Consider the following 23,116-nt stretch of genomic DNA (forward strand, 5'->3'; position numbering starts at 1 on the left):
ATATAGTTAATATATATAATATAATAACTATATTAACTATATTAACCCTAATATAATTAGGGTTAATATAGTTAATATAGCTGGCAGCGGTGTAGGGGGATTAGATTAGGGGTTAATACATTTATTATAGGTGGCCGCGGTGTAGGGGGATGTAGATTGTAGGCAAAAGAGCAGTTTACTTTGTGACAAAGCCCCGCCAAAAGCCCTTTTAAGGGCTGGCAAAAGAGCTGTTACTTTGGGGCATGCCCCGCAAAAAGCCCTTTTAAGGGCTGGCAAAAGAGCTGTTACTTTGGGGCAATGCCACGCAAAAAGCCCTTTTCAGGGCTATTTGTAGGGTTAGACTTAGGTTTAGTGGTAGGGATAGTTTAGTATTTTAGGGGTTGAATAATTTAATATAGATGGCGGCGGGGTAGGGGGATTAGATTAGGGGTTAATAATTTTAAAATAGATAGCGGCGGGGTAGGGGCTCACTTTAGGGGGTAGGTAAGGTAGATGGCTGCGGTGTTAGGGGCTCAGTTTAGGGGGTAGGTAAGGTAGATGGCGGCGGTGTTAGGGGCTCACTTTAGGGGGTTATAGATTTAATATAGCTGGTGCCGGTTTAGGGGTTAATAACTTTATTAGGTAGCGGCGGTTAAGGGGTTAATACATATTTTATTGTTAGGCTAGTGAGGGGGGATAGCGGATAGAGGGTTAGACGTGTCGGGCTATGTTAGGGAGGCGTGTTAGACTTGTCGGGCTATGTTAGGGAGGCGTGTTAGACAGTGCGGGTGATTTAGACTTTAGTCAGGTTTTGTAGGCGCCGGCAGTTTCTAACGTGCCGCAAGTCACTGGCGACGCCAGAAATTTGTACTTGCGCAGATTTCTGGACATCGCTGGTTTGTCAGACTTACGCACGTTAGCATCTGACGGCGCCATATATGGGATAGCTCGAGTTGCGAGCTGAAACTGCGGGCGACGCGGGTTCCCTCGCTTGCGCCGCAAACTACGATCTATATCGGATCGCGCCCTTTATATTTATATGAACCTCCTGGGAAAATAATGGGCTACTTTTGGACCCAAGGACAGTAGCATAGTGCAATGGAGGCAAACTGGTTTGATATATAGCTACTCATGGGCTTGGTAAAGTAGCATATAAAGTACAAAGATCTATAGATAGAGTTTCCTCTCAATACTATATAGGTCGCTCATGGACGTAACTAAGCTTCAAATTAATTTAGAGGAGGAAATCTAGCAATGATATGGTGCCTCTTGAGCCTTAGGTAGGAAATATACTTACAACTAGAAACTGTTAAAAGTAGTTATATACTATAAGCACAGAACTATGAATAACCAGTTATAATTTTTATAGCAATCAAAATAATGGAGGCGAATAGTTGTGCCATATAATAAAGAGTACTTGGTAATGTATTACATCTATATAGGTGAGTCCTAAGATATTTAAGCCTCAGCTTTTTCTTTGGGAATGATCAAGTAAACGTTAATATCCCACTTGTTACCTTAGGAAAGATTACATAAAGTCTTCACAAGTAACTGGGGTAGTATTGTGCATATGTAAAAATCTGCAATCTTATATAGGAAATTAGAGTATGTGCGATTTCTATATAAGCAATGATTTTGTAGGGGCATTATGTTAAGGAGGAGAATGAATCATCATCACCATTAAATTGCAAGTGCATTGTCTTTGAGCTCTTAAAAGAAATAAAAAATATAAGCAAATATAAAGTAACAGGACCAACATACCCCTATCTTTTGCCAAAGCCGCAGAAACATTTACAAGTTTGTACCAGTGAGCACAATTATAGGGAATTATATATGCCTTACAATCTAGGAAAGTAAACTGTATACATAGGCAAGAGCAGGTCTACTCATATGTGTAGCGATATACACCACTAGCTAAGTGTGTACGATAAACATTGTGGAATTGGTCAAAGAGTAAATACCTTAAGCTAAAAGTGGGCAAATTATGTGTATAATGATAGGGAACCAAACATCGAACCAGTCAGCTCTCATTAGGGGGTCCAAAAGTCAGAGTCTAAGGGTGGAAGAATGAGGCTTCTTCTGCAAAGCGTCCAATGTCACCCAACTCCAACTTTTGCACAGCTTCTGGGAGTTACATTTTTCTCAAGCTGCAAAACAGTCCAATATGATGTAGAATCCAGACCTAAGTAGTAGCAACTAAGCATGTCAAAGGCCAACCACATATACAGTCCCAAGCGAACAGGAAGACTTTGCACATGCGAAACACAGATCCCAGGGTCCCTTACATCTAAAAAGTGATCCTCGGTTCCCCGATCTTCTCTGAGACAGCGCTGCGATTCCAATCCAGCTTACTCTGTTACTCAGTTACTCTGAGGGCTGTTGAAATGTATGAGCCCGCTGATTAAGCTAAAAATTTGATCCGACCCTGACGGGTGCAGCAGAAAGTTCACCCCTTGCCCAGATGGACCGGCCGCATCCCTCTGAGACGGGACAGGTCTAGAATTTCCAAATGTCTCTTCTCCACCCCATATAGCACAAACTGGGCTCTCTCTGGAAAGTAGCTGGTTAGGATTAAGTAATAAGTCTCCCGGTTGTTCTTTAGGAGTCGGAATGGCTTTTCTCTCAGTCTCAGGTGTCTCAGGCTTTTGGCATGCCAATTTAGTGATAAGTATCAGATCGTCTAGTGACTTAATTATTTTGCACTCCAAGTCTAGTATAGCCTTGTTAAGGGGCGGCACAGAACTCCTCTGTTTTTGTGGCCATAATAAAGCTGTGTACTTTTATATGTCAGATCAGAAACTAGTTGTACAATTAGCAGTCTAATAGCTGCTAAACTCGGATGGTTATGCAAAACTGGGGAATGGGTAATAAAGGGATTATCCATCTTTTTAAACAATAAAAATGTTGGTGTTGACTGTCCCTTTAACACACCCTTATATATTAACATTTATTTATAATACTCCAACATTGTCTGTAGCCTTGTACAAAAGAGAAAATTATTACACATTGCATAAGGAAATAAATTATTAGAAAAAAAATAAATAAAGCAATGTTAGAGATTATTTCTTTGAGTCTACACAAACTACACACACACTCTACAAACACACTTTAAAGGTAACATATCACATTATACCAGTGGCGTATTTAGGTTTTGTGCTGCCCTTTTAAAATTACATTTTCACCAGGCAGGGCTAGTAAAAAGCTTGCATACACTCAGGTAGGTTGAATTAGCACATGTTGTGCGCACACACATGCTTAGAATGTTAACCCAGTGCACTTGTGCATACAAATAGCTTACTTTTTTAAAAAAAAAATATTGTTGATAATAATTTCTAATGCATAGAACACAAATTTGAAGTATTTTGTTTTTATATTGTTGCAGTTGCTCAAACAAAAATAAGCCCCCCCAAAAGATGTCGTTCTAGGCACCGGCCTTGTTGGCCTATCCGGTAATACGCCTCTGCATTATACAATCCCCCCACTTTCATTGTGCACCTCTTTTGTGTTTCTATTAAAGTAACATTCTATTGAAATACCAAAATGATCTAATTTGTTAGGGTATTTTATCATTAAATAAATGCTTGTTGGTATGTTTTAACCCCTGCAAATGACATGTTGTATCTGAACCATGAAAGTTTAAAGGGGGCATAAAACCCCAATATAGTAGAGCATGCAATTTTAAACAACTTTCTAATTTAATTCTATTATTTAATATGCATTGTTCTCTTGGTATCCTTTGTTGAAAAGTATACCTAGGTAGGCTCAGGAACAGCAATGCATTACTGGGAGCTAGCTGCTGATTGGTTGCTGGAATATATTCTTCTTTCCTTTTTCTCACATGGGGCTAGATTACAAGTGGTGTGCTAACTGTTGCACGTGAGCGATATCGGGTTTATGGCGCCTGTTTGCAAGCGTCTTAAGGAGCACACACATTACAGGTTGAAAGTACCCATCCGCTTGAGCGTAATTAAATTATTATTATATGTATACATATATAGACATATATAAAAATATGTAAAATTATATTTATGCAATATTCATATTTAATAAAGTGTTTAAATATGTATTTATTGTAAATATTTCCCATAGCGAAATATGTTATAAGTATTTATAAATATATATTCTTATATTTATCTATACCTATATATATATATATATATATATATATATATATATATATATATATATATTTCAATATATATTGTTATATATATATCTATACCTGCAGTTTCAAATTTTATTAAAATATAGCTCAACGCGTTTCGGCAAAACAAGCCTTTCTCAAAAGCATAAAATCAATATATGTCAAAGCAAGTTGGAGGCTCCAGCCTCCAACTTGCTTTGACATATATTGATTTTATGCTCTTGAGAAAGGCTTGTTTTGCCGAAACGTGTTGAGCTATATTTTAATAAAATCTGAAGCTGCATCTGAAGATACCCTTGTGATGGTTTTAATAAAAGGCTGATTTATTTAAAACATGCTACATCATTGTGAGCTTTTTAGTTTGGAGGTGAAAGAAGGCAGGTTTTACAGAGGAAAATAGCAGCTTGCATCCCCTGAGGTGACACAGCGCTACCACATTTGATATTTCAAGTGACAAGTCTTTCTTGGGTTCTCTAGAAAGAGGGAGTAGGGGGAGGTGCATACTGATTTCACACCTGCTACACTTGTTATTCACTTGTATATGCAGGAACACAGCGCTTATTACCACTCCCATTCCTTTGCTAGTTATAAACTGTAGGATCAGCACTCTCCTTCCACCTGCCAATCCAATGCGCACTGCAATTTGTGTTCTTAACAAGCACCAGGCCCTGCTGGATGCTGGGATAGAATCCTTGATGTGTGTGTGTCACTGGCAGCCTGGAGGGGCTAATTTACTGATCTACATGAGTTGCTGGAAGCCCTGTTGGTCAATTCACTGAACTGTGTGTGTCACTGGCAGGTCTGTGGGCAATTAACTGACCTTTCTGTGTCAGTAGCAACCCTGTGACGTTAATTCACTAATCTGAGTGTGTCACTGGCAGCCCTGTTCGTTAATTCACTGAACTGTGTGTGTGTAACTGGCAGCACTGTGTGACATTAGATGATCTATATGTGTCTCTAATTCACTGAACTGTGTGTGTAACTGGCAGCACTGTGTGACATTAGATGATCTATGTGTGTCTCTAATTCACTGAACTGTGTGTGTGTAACTGGCAGCATTGTGTGACATTAGATGATCTATGTGTGTCTCTAATTCACTGAACTGTGTGTGTAACTGGAAGCACTGTGTGTATTTAAATGATATGTGTGTGTCTCTAATTCACTGAACTGTGTGTGTAACTGGAAGCACTGTGTGTATTTAAATGATATGTGTGTGTCTCTAATTCACTGAACTGTGTGTGTAACTGGCAGCACTGAGTGATATTAAATGATCTGTGTGTGTCTCTAATAAAATTCACTGAACTGTGTGTGTAACTGGCAGCACTGTGTGTAATTAGATAATCTGTGTGTGTCTAATTCACTGAACTGTGTGTGTAACTGGCAGCACTGAGTGTAATTAAATAATCCGTGTGTCTAATTCACTGAACTGTGTGTGTAACTGGCAGCACTGAGTGATATTAAATGATCTGTGTGTGTCTAATTCACTGAACTGTGTGTGTAACTGGTAGCACTGTGTGTAATTAAATAATCTGTGTGTGTCTAATTCACTGAACTGTGTGTGTAACGGGCAGCACTGTGTGTAATTATATATGTGTGTGTCTCTAATTCACTGAACTGTGTGTGTAACTGGCCACAAAACTCCCTTAGCTAGTTTACACAAGAACTGTTCGACTCTGCTATTCAAGTCAATCAGAAAATGTTTGTCCCATGTGATTTATAAGGATATTTGTACCTAAAATTCTATACCTTAGACCTATTGAAAACATATTGTACTTGTTTATTTGGCTGTACTTTTTTTTTCTTCAGTATTTACATTTTTGTGCATGTTTAGTTTATGTGTTAATTAAATAATTTATCCTATCTAATTAAAAAGCCAGGTATGTTTGTCCGTCGCAGTCATGCGCAGTAGAGACTGCAGCACGAGACAAACATACCTGGCCTTAACCACTTAACGACCAGCACCATGGCGCAGTCATGTGTAGTAGAGACTGCACGCGACAAAGAAGGGGGCGGGAGCAGGTGGAACCGCTGCGCTGCAGGAAAAAAAAATGCTGAGAGCTGGAGAGAGGGGAGATGAGGGAGTGGGGATCCGAATGGATAGAGGGATCAGAGGGTAGGGAAAGGTTCTTGGAGGGAGAGGTGAGTAAATGAGGGAGGGGGCCCAGCGCTGGAGGGGGGCAGGAGTGGGTGGGACTGCTGCACTGCAGAAAAAAAAATGCTGAGAGTAGCAGGGAGGGGGATGAGAGAGAGGGGATCCGAGTGGATGGGGGGATCAGACGGTAGGGAAAGGTTCTTGGAGGGAGAGGTGAGTAAATGAGAGAGAGGGGGGGGGGGAGTTGGGCAGCTACGCTCGAGATAAAAGTGCACAATGCCTCCTAAGAGGTATATTTCTTTCCTTACACATTTTGGCCCATGTACACGGGCTTTAACACTAGTTTATTATAAAATGTTAAATAAAAAGTTCAATTCACAATTTAAAATGAAGCAACTTTTAAACAAATGTAATACGATAATTGAAATCGATTTACTAATTTTTGGTAATTTTATACATGTCAAGAGTGTGCAGTACTCTTCCCATTGGCAGTACTGACTGCTTGACAAAAAAAATATAATGCTTAAAAATGTGTTTTGACATATTAAAGTGAGCCATATGCAACAATGAACTACTCACACTTTCATATCCTGTTTTTTTTATCGGAAACTTTACTATCACTTTAAAATTCACTCAGGAGTGGCCATGTATTTACATTGCCTGTGAGCCAATCAATAGTGGCATATTTGTGCCAGTCACCATTCCTTGCCAAGGTGGAAACAATATTTTGTTCCACAGTAAACTTTATATTTTAACTTTACTGTCCCTTTAAACACACAGGACCAGTAAATACTGTAGATTTGCATAATGAACTTAATTTATCAAAGTCTGGCGGACTTGATCCGCATTGCACCAGCAGCTCACAAGAGCTGCTGGTGCAACGCCGCCTCCTGCAGACTCCCGGCCAATGGGCCGCCAGCAGGGGGGTGTCAATCAACCCGATCGTACTCGATCAGGGTTGATTTTCGGCGATGTCTGTCCACCTGCTCAGAGCAGGCGGACAGGTTATGGAGCAGCGGTCTTTGTGACCACTGCTTCATAACTGCTGTTGCTGGCGAGTCTGAAGACTCGCCAGAAACACGGGGCATCGAGCTCCATTCGGAGCTTGATAGATAGGCCCCAATGTCTATTTCCACTCCCACTGTATCATGTGACAGCCATCAGCCAATCACAAATGCATATACGTATATTTTATGAATTATTGCACATGCTCAGTAGGAGCTGGCGACTCAAAAAGTGTAAATATAAAAAGACGGTGCACATTTTGTTAAAGGGACACTAAACCCATTTTTTTTTTCTTTCATGATTCAGATAGAGCATGAGATTTTAAGCACCTTTCTAATTTACTCCTATCATCAATTTGTCTTTGTTCTCATGCTATCTTGATTTGAAAAAGCAGTACTGTAAGCTTTAGAGCCAGCCCATATTTTTGTTCAGCACCTGGGTAGCACTTGCTGATTTGTGGCTAAATGTAGCAAACCAATTAGCAAGCGCTACCCAAGTGCTGAACTAAAAGTGGGCTGGCTCCTATCCTTTCATTATTGCTTTTTCAAATCAAGATAACATGAGAACAAACAAAAAATGATAATAGAAGTAAATTAGAAAGTTGCTTAAAATTGCATGCTCTATCCGAATCATGAAAGAACAAATTTGGAGTTAGTATCCCTTTAATGGAAGTAAATTGGAAAGTTGTTTAAAATTGCTGTTTTATCTGAATCATCAGTTTCATTTTGACTTGAGTGTCCCTTGAGTGTTAATTATTCAGATAGAACATGCAATTTTAAACAATTTTTCCACCCCCTCAGAAGTTGTGGCATAATTATGTGCTTAATTCCTTTGCAACGGTAAAAAACACAATTACTAAAGGACATTTGACTAAGAATGAAAATGCTCTAGTAAATGTGAGCATTATAATATTGCATGAAAATGTCCCTTTAACATAATCCTCCCTCTTTTCAGAACTACCTCATTGCTGCCCTGTCTCTCAGATATGTTTCTACACTTCTCGTTTAAAAGCACATACACCAACTACCCAGCCCTCACAGTCCATTTCCCTGTTCTGTGCTATGCCCCTCTCTGTGTCCCTCTCAGGCCTTGTCCCCTCTCAGCCTTTACTTTGTCTCTCTCTCCTGTAGGGGGCGGGGCAGCAGGGTTTCTCTTTCTGCTCTCACATCACCCCCCTCATCCTGTATCTCTCTCCTCCCTCTTTCTCAGACTCCCTTCTACTCATCTCTCTCCTCCTCCAGAGCAGGCAGCAGATTCGAGCTACATCCCAGTGACAGGAGCTGAGCCCGGGTGTCACAGTAGGTAAGATATGACAGGCATGGATCTGGGGCTGGGGTAGTGTGTGGGCATGGGGCTGGGGTAGTGTACATATTGCTGTGTGTGGGACAGCTCTGTGATGCTCCGTACTGCAGCTGCTTTATTAATTCATGAGCAATATTTAAATCCCCTTAACCCTCTCATTGCTGTCATACAGGGTAATTACAGCTACATATGTGTACAGAAAAATGTAATTGTGCACTGCTTAACCTCAATAATCCGCAGAGCATTACTCACATGTGCAGAGAATTGTCCCTTTGTGCTTTGAAAGTGTCTTTAGCTAATATTATGCTGGTGTAAAGTGTACCATTTATGTGTATTCCGTTTATTTTACTAATTTGCAGAGCATACATATGTGATCTATCTGTCTGTCTATCTATCTATCTATATATCTATCTATATATATATAGACACACTTACTTTAATATGCAGTGTTACACCAATGTGCCCTAGAATGTATCATAAATCATCATTATCCCTGTGTAAGATGTCTGTGTATATCTTACATTAAATATCTTTGATCTTCTGACAATTAATGTGCAGAGCATTTTAGTTCTCATTTCCAAATCTACTCTTATCTTCACCCATTATAAAAAATATCTGTAAAATATTACATCTACAAATCTGTATCCTTTCCTTTAATCCAGTGCTATATCAAATCTGATCTGCAGAATACCGCACCTGCTTGGGAGTATCTGTATAGCAACGTACACTTTATTGCTGGGTCTCAGGAGTATCACCGGTGGTAGACAAACAATAGTGCCTGTTTCCATTACTCATCTAAAAACATCCCAGAGTAGATTTGTGTTTGTATATGAATTTGAAATTCTAAATAATTTTCTTCTGGTAAACAGAGCAATCTGCTAATTTTGTTACACATCATAAAACGGATTAATGTTAGTGTCCTGTTACATTATATTGTACCTTAAGATGTCAAATGGATAGACATGTAACAGGATATACACACACGCATATACAGTATATATATATATATATATATATATATATACACACATACACAGATTAATGTTAGTGTCCTGGTACATTATATTGTACCTTAAGATGTCAAATAGATAGACATGTAACAGGATATACACACACGCATATACAGTATATATATATATATATATATATATATATATATATATATACACACATACACAGATTAATGTTAGCGTCCTGGTACATTATATTGTACCTTAAGATGGCAAATAGATAGACATGTAACAGGATATATACACACACATATACAGATTAAAGTGAATGTAAATTTTGATGCTAAAGTGCCCGGTTTTTAAAAATTTGATTAAAAACAGGGGCACTTTAATTCATCAAAATTTATATTTCACTTGTGCTGTGAAAAAAAAATTACCTTTTAATCTTGACAACAGCTCCAGCTTCCTCCACCCATCGCAAAGCCTCTTCCTGGGTCTAAAATGATTAATCCGTCTTACTCCAATCACGGCATTGAATCAGACACGAATTCCCCCGGGGGGGAAGCCGCTATTGGAGGATGACCTCCACAGAAATGGCTTGCGACGGCCGGAGGAAGCTGGAGCTGCTGTCAAGTTTAAAAGGTAAGTATTTTTTCACAACACGAGTGAAATGTAAATTTTGATGAATTAAAGTGCCCCTGTTTTTAATCGAATTTTTAAAAACCGGACACTTTAGCATTAAAATTTACATTCACTTTAATGTTAGTGATCTGTTACATTATATTGTACCTTGAAATGGCAAATGGATAGACATGTAACAGGATATATACACACACACATATACAGTATATATATATATATATATATATATATATACACATACACAGATTAATGTTAGTGTCCTGTTAAATTATATTATACCTGAAGATGGCAAATGGATAGACAAGTAACAGGATATATATATACACACACACATATATATATATATATATATACATACACACACACACATATACAGTATATATATTATTATATATATATACACACACATACACAGATTATATGCAGAAGTAGACAAACATAAAAGAACAAAATAAATCTTATATCAGAATAATTTATTTTTTGACTGAGCGCTATTTTTTTAATTGCTCAGCGAATCTTAGTTAATAATAATAAAAAAATAAAATTATGAAATGGTCGTGCTTGGCTCTCCCTTAGCACCAGATTATAAAAAAACTCGCCATCATGGAGAGAGATTATGTTTTTTTTGGGGGGGCATTGTATTGTAATGTAGGTGTCTCTTCTTCATATCTAAGACTTCACCTAGACCCAAAGATCAAAAGATTTCTGCTCTTTTGCGAGATTAGCTAAGAAGTCTAGTCAGTACTGCAAAGTCCTTCAAAAAATATTAGGGAGGAAAAATTTAGCTTGATAGCTATTTTATCTCGCTATGCAGTGTTCTGGTTGTGAAGAGACACATACATGACAATATAATGCTAAAAAACAAAACAAAGGCTTTGGGGTCAATTTATCAAATGCCGGGTGGACTTGATTTGCTGTAGCGAATCATGTCCGCCCGACATTGCTAAATAACGACAGCATATGTTGTCTGCATTTAATACTGCACAAGCATTTCTTGTGAAATGCTTGTGCAATGCCGCCCCCTGCACATTTGCGGCCAATCGTCCGCTAGCAGGAGGTGTCAATCACCCCGATCATTTCGGATTGGGGTGATTGCAGTTCACCACCTAAAAGGTGGCAGACAAGATAAGGAGCAGCAGTTTTACGACTGCTTCTTCTTAACTTAAGTTTCAGACGGAACCTGAAACTTCAGGGGTAGAAAGCAGCATTTGCTGCTTGTTAAATCTACCCCTTTGCATGGTTTCTGTCCACGCCAATTAGTTTTTTTAGTCATTTGGCCCTTGGTGAGATAAACAGCTCTCAATCTAAAATCTGCCTTTCTAAAAAAAATGTAAGCGACCTTGCTGCACTGTTGAGACTTGTTAGATAATCTCAAAGCTTCATAGATAATCTCGCCAGACCAGAGAGAATTACAGAATCAGGTTCTTCGGGCTTTATCAATCAAGGCCGGACAGGGGCGTCCATATTCGCCTCTGTCTGCCCTAGCTCTCCTTTGGTGGGTAGCAATCCGCTGCCAGGAATTTAACATTGCACACGAGCACTATTTTGCACTTGTGTGCAATCCCGCCCCTTGCCCACGCACAGCCAATCACACGCATGCAGGGTCTGTCAATCTCCCCGTTCGGACGAGACCGGGGAGATTGAAATTCTCCACCTAAGGTTGATAAATCGTGACTGCAGGTTCTCTTGTGAGAACCTGTAGTCATAGGGAGGAGAAGCCCTTAGAGACCTCCTGTAGCCACTGACTGATACTACTTTTATGCATGTTTTTACATAATGATAACTAGCTAAACAAGCAGGATGGGATGTTAAGTCAAAAATACGCTTTCTAGTAGATTTATGCTCCTTTAAATTGGCTATAAAAAAGTTACAATTTGTAATAATTCACGTGAGACATGGTGGAGTTACATGATACTGTTACTCAGTGAGATAGTATACTGTAGAACTATGTATATGGGTGTCTGTGCAGATCATTTAAATAGTACTTTCCAGGGCTCTTTTAAATAAGTATGGTATCAATTAGAGGGTAAGAGGTACAATTCCACTACTAATGCAACTGGGCTAAGCCAGAGGGCTGCTGTTAGCAGTTTGCCCAGTCACTGTTTGGAGGATGGCAGTCCAGGTCTGTTCCCTGAGCCTGTGGGAAATGCTTGTATCTCGTAATAGTTGAAACAGGACATTAGCCAGAAGTAACACTGAGATAGAGAGGATCCCCTGGCTGAAAAAAAAACAAAGGGGCAAAAAAAAAATAAAAAAAATAAGATAATTCATTTGAATATTATTTAAACCTATTAAACATATTTTAAACTGTTTTTACATTGACTTGATGGACAGGAAAGAGTTTATTGTTGGCACACGTGTCATTCTTCCTCTGTTCCAGTATAAAGTCACTTTGAAAGCTTGGTAAAGCTTATTAATATTTTAATAATTCAGCCACTGTTATGTAGGAATAATATGATGGAAGGGAGAATGACCAACAAGCATAGCATCACTGAGTATTCTTATTATACTATGAGAGACTTTAGTTACATATAATTTGAGTATATAGTTGAGCCAAACATAGCAAAATAAAAATATAAAAACACACTTGGAAAAAGAAGCAATGGTAAAAGGATTTTTTAAAGGACTAATGGTCAATATATTTTCTTTATATCTGGTTTGGATTTCTGGTTTTCCTTATACTGCAGTTTTAGAGTGAATAATCTATAAGAGTTTGAGCAGAACAAAATCTCTATTATGACAACAATGGCATCACTAATATTGCAAGTGATATTAAAATAAGGAAACAATGGCACGACTTTCTTCAAAAAACAAGCTAAAAAACTTTGGAGATCAAAAGATTTTCAGATCTACTATTGCAAAAAGTTGCCATCTACAAAGGTCACTCCAAACCAAAACCTGAATTAAACACAAGGTTCCTACCATAGTCGTAGCCCTATTACATGGTTAGACAGCTAAACCTAGAGGTCTATTGCCTGTCTCATAGCAAGAAATAAACTGCATAATACCCACTGCAGCCCAAATCTATATTCCTTTTTCCCGTCAAGATGCAATGTTTGTGTAATTATATTGTCGGAAATGTGTGGGAAGGAGGTGTGGAGAGTTAGGGAATGCAGCAGAATGTTTGTGTGGGTGTAGGGGGCTAAATATGGTATCTTTCCTAGGGCCCGCTAGTGTCTTAATCTGATTCTGCTTCACCCCCACTACTACTGTGCAAGAAACTGAGCCTGCACTGTGGTGAGAATGGGGCGGGCCTTATTACCACAATTCCAGGAAAACACCGGAGCTTCTGGCAGAAAAAAGGTATTTCAAATTGATTAAATCTAACTATAACTGTGCATTACCCCCCACTGCACTGTGCATGAATTAACCCAGTAACAACAAGCAAGATTCTTTAAACGCAAGCAAAATTAATGATCTGATCTTGAATCTTTTGTTCTTTGCATGTTAACTAACTCCTACACTGGGACGGGTCTCATAGGTCAAGGTGTATAGCTAAGGACAACATTTCTCTATTAAATATATAAGGTCATAGTTCATTACAAGGTATCTGTTGCTTCCTTCTTTAAATGGCCAGTAAAGTCCAAACTTAGTTTTCATGATTCAGATAGAGCATGCACTTTTAAACAACTTTCTACTGTTATTGGTTAACCAGGTGTATTCAGCTAGCTCCAAGCAGTGCATTGCTGCTCTTAAGGCTGCTCTCCAACAAAGGATACCAAGAAAAGGAAGCAGGAGAATTCCCCAAAACACACGTTTTTAGTTTCAGTTTTTCTTGGGGCCACAAAAACTATGGCACACATTCTTAGTTTTGCTTTTTCCCAGGAACCACACAAACTAATAGAGAGTGCCATATGTGGCCAAAGGGCTGCCTGTTGGCCAGCCCTGCTGTATTGAATAATCACAAGCAACAGATTCTTTGCAACCATATTGGATAAAGAAAAGGTAGATTGAACTAAATTTGCATATATGTATATATGTCACTCAGCTATGAAACTAGTAGTCCCTACAATTAAATAGCTGTTGCTATTGTTTTTAAATTACATGAAATCCAGCAATTTAGTCATTCGTTTTAAGGACATTAGAAAGCTATGCACTTAGAATTGGATTGTACCTTGGATGGGCATTCAGTACCCTGCCCATTAAAATTAATGCATGTAGCTTTTCCTTTTCTTACCAATGTATTCAAGCTGGAAATGTTCAGTGACTCCCCCATGATTTCTCTTCATGTCTGCATTTTTTTTAAAGAACTTTATTGATAGAATCAGAAATACAGATAATAAAAACAAGACATAACAAGTTACTAAGATTGAGAACTTGACAATAAATGATAGAAGAGTCCATATCTGCTGATATTGCTTCAATATATAAGAAATATAAGTCCAACATAGAGAATCAGTAAGAAAACAGAAATCTAGGAGACCCAAAAATCTATAAATCTAATTAGTGTACCTCTGTTTTTTAACTTAATACTGCAAACAGGTAGAAAAGCAACAATGGAACCTTGTTCATAGAGGGCTTGGTGCCTTTTTATTTTAAGTAAATACAAACTTAACTTTATATTCAATAATATTTATTTCATGTAATTGGCAAGAGTCCATGAGCTAGTGACATATGGGATATACAATCCTACCAGGAGGGGCAAAGTTTCCCAAACCTCAAAATGCCTATAAATACACCCCTCACCACACCCACAATTCAGTTTTACAAACTTTGCCTCCTATGGAGGTGGTGAAGTAAGTTTGTGCTAAGATTTCTACGTTAATATGCGCTTCTCAGTATTGTTGAAGCCCGATTCCTCTCAGAGTACAGCGAATGTCAGAGGGACGTGAAGGGAGTATCACTTATTTGAATACAATGATTTCCCTAACGGGGGTCTATTTCATAGGTTCTCTGTTATCGGTCGTAGAAATTCATCTCCTACCTCCCTTTTCAGATCGACAATATACTCTCAATTTACCATTACCTCTACTAATAACTGTTTTAGTACTGGTTTGGCTATCTGCTTCATGTGGATGGGTGTCTTTTGGTAAGTATATTTTCATTACTTAAGACATTCTCAGCTATGGTTTGGCACTTTATGCATTTATATAAAGTTCTAAATATATGTATTGTACTTATATTTGCCATGAGTCAGGTTCATGTATTTCCTTCTGCAGACTGTCAGTTTCATATTTGGGAATGAAAACATTTTTAAGAAATGTATTTCTTACCTGGGGTTTAGTCTTTTTTCAATTGACTACTTCTTGTAATTGCGGGTATTAGGCCCGCGGGTGCGTCAAATGCTAAATTTTATTGCGTCATTCTTAGCACGAAAAAAATTTTGGCGCGAAAAAGTAAGTTTATGACGCAACTTCGTCATTTCCGGCGTCATACGTGACGCCGAGACCTTTCACACGGCGGCGTCATTAGTGATGCAAGTGTGTCATTTCCGGTCATTTTTGGCGACAAAAAAGACTTTACGTTACGTTGTGCGTCATACTTGGCGCCAATTTTTTTTCATTATTTCAATACCCCTTGTTTGTTTGCATTTTTCCCCATTCCTGAAACTGTCATATAAGGAAATAGATAATTTTGCTTTATATGCTGTTTTTTCTCTTACATTGTGCAAGATGTCCCAATCTGATCCTGCCTCAGAAGTTTCTGCTGGAGCATTGCTGCCTGACATCGGTTCTACCAAAGCTAAGTGCATTTGTTGTAAAGTTGTAGAAATTATTCCACTGAATGTTATTTGTAATAGTTGTCATGATAAACTTTTACATGCAGATAGTGTTTCCATCAGTAATAGTACATTGCCAGTTGCAGTTCCTTCAACGTCTAATGTGCATGATATACCTGTAAATTTTAAAGAATTTGTTTCTGATTCTATTATGAAAGCTTTGTCTGCATTTCCACCTTCTAATAAAAGTAAAAGGTCTTTTAAAACTTCTCATTTAACTGATGAAATTTCAAATGACCAACAACATAATAATTCATCGTCTTCTGATGAGGATCTATCTGAAACAGAAGATCCTTCCTCAGACATTGACACTGACAAATCTACTTATTTATTTAAAATAGAGTATATGCGTTTTTTATTAAAAGAAGTGTTAATTACTTTGGATATTGAGGTAACCAGTCCTATTGACGTTCAGTCTAATAAACGTTTAAATGCTGTTTTTAAACCTCCTGTGGTTTCCCCAGGGGTTTTTCCCATTCCTGAGGCTATTTCTGATATGATTTCTAGGTAATGGAATAAGCCAGGTACTTCTTTTATTCCTTCTTCAAGGTTTAAAAAATTGTATCCTTTACCAGCAAAATCTAGAGAGTTTTGGGAAAAAGTCCCCAAAGTTGATGGGGCTATTTCTACTCTTGCTAAACGTACCACTATTCCTATGGAAGATAGCACTTCCTTTAAGGATCCTTTAGATAGGAAGCTTGAATCTTATCTAAGGAAGGCCTATTTATATTCAGGTCATCTTCTCAGACCTGCTATTTCTTTGGCTGATGTTGCGGCTGCATCAACTTTCTGGTTGGAAAATTTGGCGCAACACGAATTGGATTCTGACATATCTAGTGTTGTTCGTTTACTGCAACATGCTAATCATTTTATTTGTGATGTAATTTTTGATATTATCAAAATTGATGTTAGATCCATGTCTTTAGCTGTTTTAGCTAGAAGAGCTTTGTGGCTTAAATCTTGGAATGCTGATATGACATCTAAATCTAGATTACTATCTCTTTCTTTCCAAGGTAATAATTTATTTGGTTCTCAGTTGGATTCTATTATTTCAACTATCACTGGGGGAAAAGGAATTTTTTTGCCTCAGGATAAAAAACCTAAGGGTAAATCTAAGGCTTCTAACCGTTTTCGTTCCTTTCGTCAGAATAAAGAACAAAAACTCAATCCTTCACCCAAGGAATCTGCTTCCAATTGGAAGCCTTCCTCAAATTGGAATAAATCCAAGCCATTTAGGAAACCAAAGTCAGCCCCTAAATCCGCATGAAGGTGCGGCCCTCATGCCAGCTCAGTTGGTAGGGGGCAGATTAAGTTTTTTCAAGGATTTTTGGATAAAATCATTGGATTCAGAGCATTGTCTCTCAAGGGTATCGAATAGGATTCAAAGTAAGATCTCCTGTGAGAAGATTTTTTCTCTCACGCATCCCTGTAAATCCAGTAAAAGCTCAGGCTTTTCTGAAGTGTGTTTCAGATCTGGAGTCTTCAGGGGTAATCATGCCAGTTCCTCCTCAGGAACAAGGTTTGGGGTTTTATTCAAACCTATTCATTGTACCAAAGAAAGAAAATTTATTCAGACCAGTTCTGGATCTAAAAATTTTGAATCGTTATGTAAGAGTACCAACTTTCAAGATGGTGGCTATAAGGACTATTCTGCCTTTTGTTCAGCGAGGACATTATATGTCCACAATAGACTTGCAGGATGCATACCTTCATATTCCGATTCATCCAGAACACTTTCAGTTTCTGAGATTTTCTTTTCTAGACAAGCATTACCAATTTGTTGCTCTTCCATTTGGCCTAGCAACAGCTCCAAGAATCTTTTCAAAGGTTCTGGGTGCCCTACTATCTGTAATCAGAGAACAGGGTATTGCGGTGTTTCCTTATTTGGACGATATCTTGGTACTAGCTCAGTCATTACATACTGCAGAATCTCACACAAATCAACTAGTGTTGTTTCTTTGGAAACATGGTTGGAGGATCAATTTACCAAAATGTTTCTTGATTCCTCAGACAAGGGTCACCTTTTTAGGCTTCCAGATAGATTCAGTGTCCATGACTCTGTCTCTAACAGACAAGAGACGTTTAAAATTGGTCGCAGCATGCCGGCTCCTTCAGTCTCAGTCATTCCCTTCAGTGGCTATGTGCATGGAAGTTTTAGGTCTCATGACTGCAGCATCGGACGCGATCCCCTTTGCTCGTTTTCACATGAGACCTCTACAGCTTTGTATGCTGAATCAATGGTGCAGGGATTATACAAAGATATCACAATTAATATCCTTGAATCCCAGTGTACGACACTCTCTGACATGGTGGATAGATCACCATCGTTTGGTTCAAGGGGCTTCTTGGGAGCTGTTTGGGGATCTCTGACAGCACAAGGGGTTTGGAAATCTCAAGAGGCGAGATAACCAATAAATATCTTAGAACTCTGTGAAATTCTCAGGGCTCTTCAGTTCTGGTCTTTGCTAAAGAGAGAACCGTTCATTTGTTTTCAGACAGACAATATCACAACTGTGGCTTATGTCAATCATCAGGGTGGGACTCACAGTCCCCAAGCTATGAAAGAAATATCTCGGATACTTGCCTGGGCGGAATCCAGCTCCTGTCTAATCTCTGCGGTGCATATCCCAGGCGTAGACAATTGGGAGGCGGATTATCTCAGCCGCCAGACTTTACATCCAGGGGAGTGGTCTCTCCATCCAGATGTGTTTTCTCAGATTGTTCAGATGTGGGGGCTTCCAGAGATAGATCTCATGGCCTCTCATCTAAACAAGAAACTTCCCAGATACCTGTCCAGGTCCAGGGATGTTCAGGCGGAAGCAGTGGATGCGCTGACACTTCCTTGGTGTTATCAACCTGCTTACATCTTCCCGCCTCTAGTTCTCCTTCCAAGAGTGATCTCCAAAATCATCATGGAACAGTCTTTTGTGTTGCTGGTGGCTCCAGCATCGCCACACAGGTTTTGGTATGCGGATCTGGTTCGGATGTCCAGTTGCCCGCCTTGGCCACTTCCGTTACGGCCGGACCTACTATCTCAAGGTCCGTTTTTCCATCAGGATCTCAAATCATTAAATTTGAAGGTATGGAAATTGAACGCTGAGTTCTAAGTCATAGAGGTTTCTCTGACTCAGTGATTAATACTATGTTACAAGCTCGTAAATCTGTCTCTAGGAAGATTTATTATAGAGTTTGGTGTTCTTTTCAGAAATTCTCCTGGCATTCTTTTAGAATTCCTAGAATTTTACAGTTCCTTCAGGATGGTTTGGATAAGGGTTTGTCTGCAAGTTCCTTGAAAGGACAAATCTCAGCTCTTTCTGTTTTATTTCACAGAAAGATTGCTATACTTCCTGATATTCACTGTTTTGTACAGGCTTTAGTTCGTATTAAGCCTGTCATTAAATCAATTTCTCCTCCTTGGAGTCTTAATTTGGTTCTGAAGGCTTTACAGGCTCCTCCATTTGAGCCTATGCATTCTTTGGACATTAAACTACTTTCTTGGAAAGTGTTGTTCCTTTTGGCTATCTCTTCTGCTAGAAGAGTTTCTGAGCTATCTGCTCTTTCTTGTGAGTCTCCTTTTCTGATTTTTCATCAGGATAAGGCAGTTTTGCAGACTTCTTTTCAATTTTTACCTAAGGTTGTGAATTCTAACAACATTAGTAGAGAAATTGTTGTCCCTTCCTTGTGTCCTAATCCTAAGAATTCTTTGGAGAGATCCTTACATTCTTTGGATGTGGTAAGAGCTTTGAAATATTATGTGGAAGCTACTAAAGATTTCAGGAAGACTTCCAGTCTATTTGTTTTATTTTCTGGTCCTAGGAAAGGTCAGAAGGCTTCTGCTATTTCCTTGGCTTCTTGGTTGAAACTTTTGATTCATCAAGCTTATTTGAAGTCGGGTCAGGCCCCGCCTCAGAGAATTACAGCTCATTCTACTAGATCAGTCTCCACTTCGTGGGCTTTTAAGAATGAAGCTTCAGTTGATCAGATTTGCAAAGCAGCAACTTGGTCCTCTTTGCATACATTTACTAAATTCTACCGTTTTGATGTATTTGCTTCTTTGGAAGCAGTTTTTGGTAGAAAAGTTCTTCAGGCAGCTGTTTCAGTTTGATTCTTCTGCTTTTTGATTTAAGTTTTTTCTTTCAAGAATGAAAATAAATTAATTTTTTTGGGTTGTGGATTAATTTTTTCAGCGAAATATGGCTGTTTTTATTTTTATTCCCTCCCTCTCTAGTGACTCTTGAGTGGAAGACTCCACATCTTGGGTATTGATATCCCATATGTCTCTAGCTCATGGACTCTTGCCAATTAAATGAAAGAAAACATAATTTATGTAAGAACTTACCTGATAAATTCGTTTCTTTCATATTGGCAAGAGTCCATGAGGCCCACCCTTTTTATGGTGGTTATGATTTTTAGTATAAAGCACAATTATTTCCAAATTTCCTTTGTTGATGCTTTCTACTCCTTTTTTTATCACCCCACTGCTTGGCTATTCGTTAAACTGAATTGTGGGTGTGGTGAGGGGTGTATTTATAGGCATTTTGAGGTTTGGGAAACTTTGCCCCTCCTGGTAGGATTGTATATCCCATATGTCACTAGCTCATGGACTCTTGCCAATATGAAAGAAATGAATTTATCAGGTAAGTTCTTACATAAATTATGTTTTTCACATAATCACATTTTAATTGAGATGTTCTTCAACACATTTGGAGAAGGCTTGAACCTTAGAAATTGTCTTTATTTTTATGATAATGTTGCCTAGCTAAGGTCTGCACATCATATTCTGCTGGTCATCACCTGCATATTGTGTCCTGCTAGTCATCACCTGCATATTGTGTCCTGCTAGCCATCATCTGCATATCATATTCTGCTAGCCATCACCTGCATATTGTATACTGCTAGCCATCACCTGCACATCATATTCTGCTGGTCATCACCTGCATATTGTATACTGCTAGCCACCATCTGCACATCATATTCTGCTGGTTATCACCTGCATATTGTGTCCTGCTAGCTATCATCTGCACATCATATTCTGCTAGCTATCATCTGGTAATCATGTTCTGCTAGCCATTACCTGCATATTGCATCCTGCTAGCATCACCTGCATATTGCATCCTGCTAGCCATCACCTGTATATTGTATCCTGCTAGCCATCACCTGCATATTGTATCCTTCTATCCATCACCTGCATATTGTATCCTGCTAGCCATCACCTGTATATTGTATCCTGCTAGCCATCACCTGCATATTGTATCCTCCTAGCCACTGTTATATGATATATATATATTTCTGCTGGTGTTGATGCATATGTGGCCAGGAAAATTGTAGCAAAATGCAGTAGGTAGCAGAAGGAAGACCTGATGAATATGCAGCTGACCCTGGGCAGCTGTCAAATCTATAAAGGCAGCTCAGGGAGGAAAACATTCTTAAGGGGCCAGTAAACCTAAAAAATAATGTTATATAATTCTGCACATAGTGCAGAATTATATAACATTATATTAGCAGCAGCTTTATGCAATCTAGTATTGCCTGTACATTTTTATTAAAAAAAGACTGTTTTTCAGACCCGCTTATCACAGAGCGCATCTGGCCAGCTGTCTAGTCACAGCCCGGCCCGACCGGGCCATTACACTCAGTGCAGCTCGCTCCCGCTATCAGACAGAGCAGGAACGAGCTGCACTGAGAGTAATGGCGCGGTTGGACCGGGCTGTGACTAGACAGCTGGCCAGATGTGCTCTGTGTAAAAAACAGACCGCTCAGAAGAGCACAGAGAGCGGGTCTGAAAAAGTCTTTTTTAATAAAAATGTACAGGCAATATTAGATTACATAAAGCTGCTGCTAATATAATGTTATATAATATTGCACTATGTGCAGAATTATATAACATTCTTTTCTCTTGTTAAGTGTATCCAGTCCACGGATCATCCATTACTTATGGAATATATTCTCCTTCCCAACAGGAAGCTGCAAGAGTCCACCCACAGCAAAGCTGCTATATAGCTCCTCCCCTAACTGCCATATTCAGTCATTCTCTTGCAAGCCTCAACATAGATAGGAGGTCGTGAGAGTCTGTGGTGCTTTCTACTTAGTTTATTCTTCAATCAAAAGTTTGTTATTTTTAAATGGCACCGGAGTGTGCTGTTTATCTCAGGCAGTATTTGGAAGAAGAATCTGCCTGCGTTTTTCTATGATCTTAGCAGACGTAACTAAGATCCATTTGCTGTTCTCACACATTCTGAGGAGTGAGGTACTTCAGAGGGGGAATGGCGTGCAGGTTTTCCTGCAGATAAGGTATGTGCAGTAAAATATTTTTCTAGGAATGGAATTGACTAAGAAAATACTGCTGATACCGAAGTAATTTAAGTAAAGCCTTAAATGCAGCGATAGCGACTGGTATCAGGCTTATTAATAGAGATACATACTCTTGTAAAAAATGTGTTTTAAAACGTTTGCTGGCATGTTTAATAGTTTTTTAACATATGTTTGGTGATAAAACTTATTGGGGCCTAAGTTTTTTCCACATGGCTGGCTTAAATTTTGCATAGAAACAGTTAACTGAAGCTTCCCACTGTTGGCTGTGGCAGTTTGTTGTGTCTGTTTTTAAAAACGTCTATGTCAATTTTTTGATCTGTTTTTTTGCATTAAGGGGTTAATCATCCATTTGCAAGTGGGTGCAATGCTCTGTTACCTTATTACATGTACTGTAAAAATTTTGTTTGTTTTACTGCCTTTTTTTTTACTGTTTTTCAAATTTTGACAAAATTTGTTTCTCTTAAAGGCACAGTAACGTTTTATATATTTGCTTGTTAACTTGATTTAAAGTGTTTTCCAAGCTTACTAGTCTCATTATTAGTCTGTTCTAACATGTCTGACATAGAGGAAGCTCTGTGTTCATTATGTTTTAAAGCCATGGTGGAACCCCATCTTAGAATGTGTACCAGATGTACTGATTTCATGTTAAACAATAAAGATCATTTTTTGTCTTTAAAAACATTATCACCAGAGGATTCTGTCGTGGGGGTAGTTATGCCGACTAACTCTCCCCACGTGTCAGACCTTTTGACTCCCGCTTTAGGGACTCACGCTCAAATGGCGCCAAGTACATCAAGGGCACCCATAGCATTTCTTTTACCAGGGGATTCTGTCGAGGGGAAAGTTATGTCGACTAACTCTCCCCACGTGTCAGACCCTTCGACTCCCGCTTCAGGGACTCACGCTCAAATGGCGCCAAGTACATCAAGGGCGCCCATAGCGTTTATTTTACAAGACATGGCAAAGGTGGT

The 23,116-nt window shown here is 38.8% G+C and overlaps 1 protein-coding gene across 1 annotated transcript in view; it reads left to right on the top strand.

Moving 5' to 3' along the window:
• Positions 1 to 8,473: 8,473 nt before the first annotated feature.
• Positions 8,474 to 23,116, top strand: part of SLC25A22 (solute carrier family 25 member 22) — a 202,772-nt gene continuing 188,129 nt past the window's right edge. Inside the window, exon 1 of the mRNA XM_053720217.1 lies at positions 8,474 to 8,522. The gene's annotated coding sequence lies outside the window, so the exon portion shown is untranslated. The remainder of the gene's footprint in view (positions 8,523 to 23,116) is intronic.

The sequence above is a fragment of the Bombina bombina genome, chromosome 7, assembly GCF_027579735.1.
Source record: "Bombina bombina isolate aBomBom1 chromosome 7, aBomBom1.pri, whole genome shotgun sequence".
NCBI lineage: Eukaryota > Metazoa > Chordata > Amphibia > Anura > Bombinatoridae > Bombina > Bombina bombina.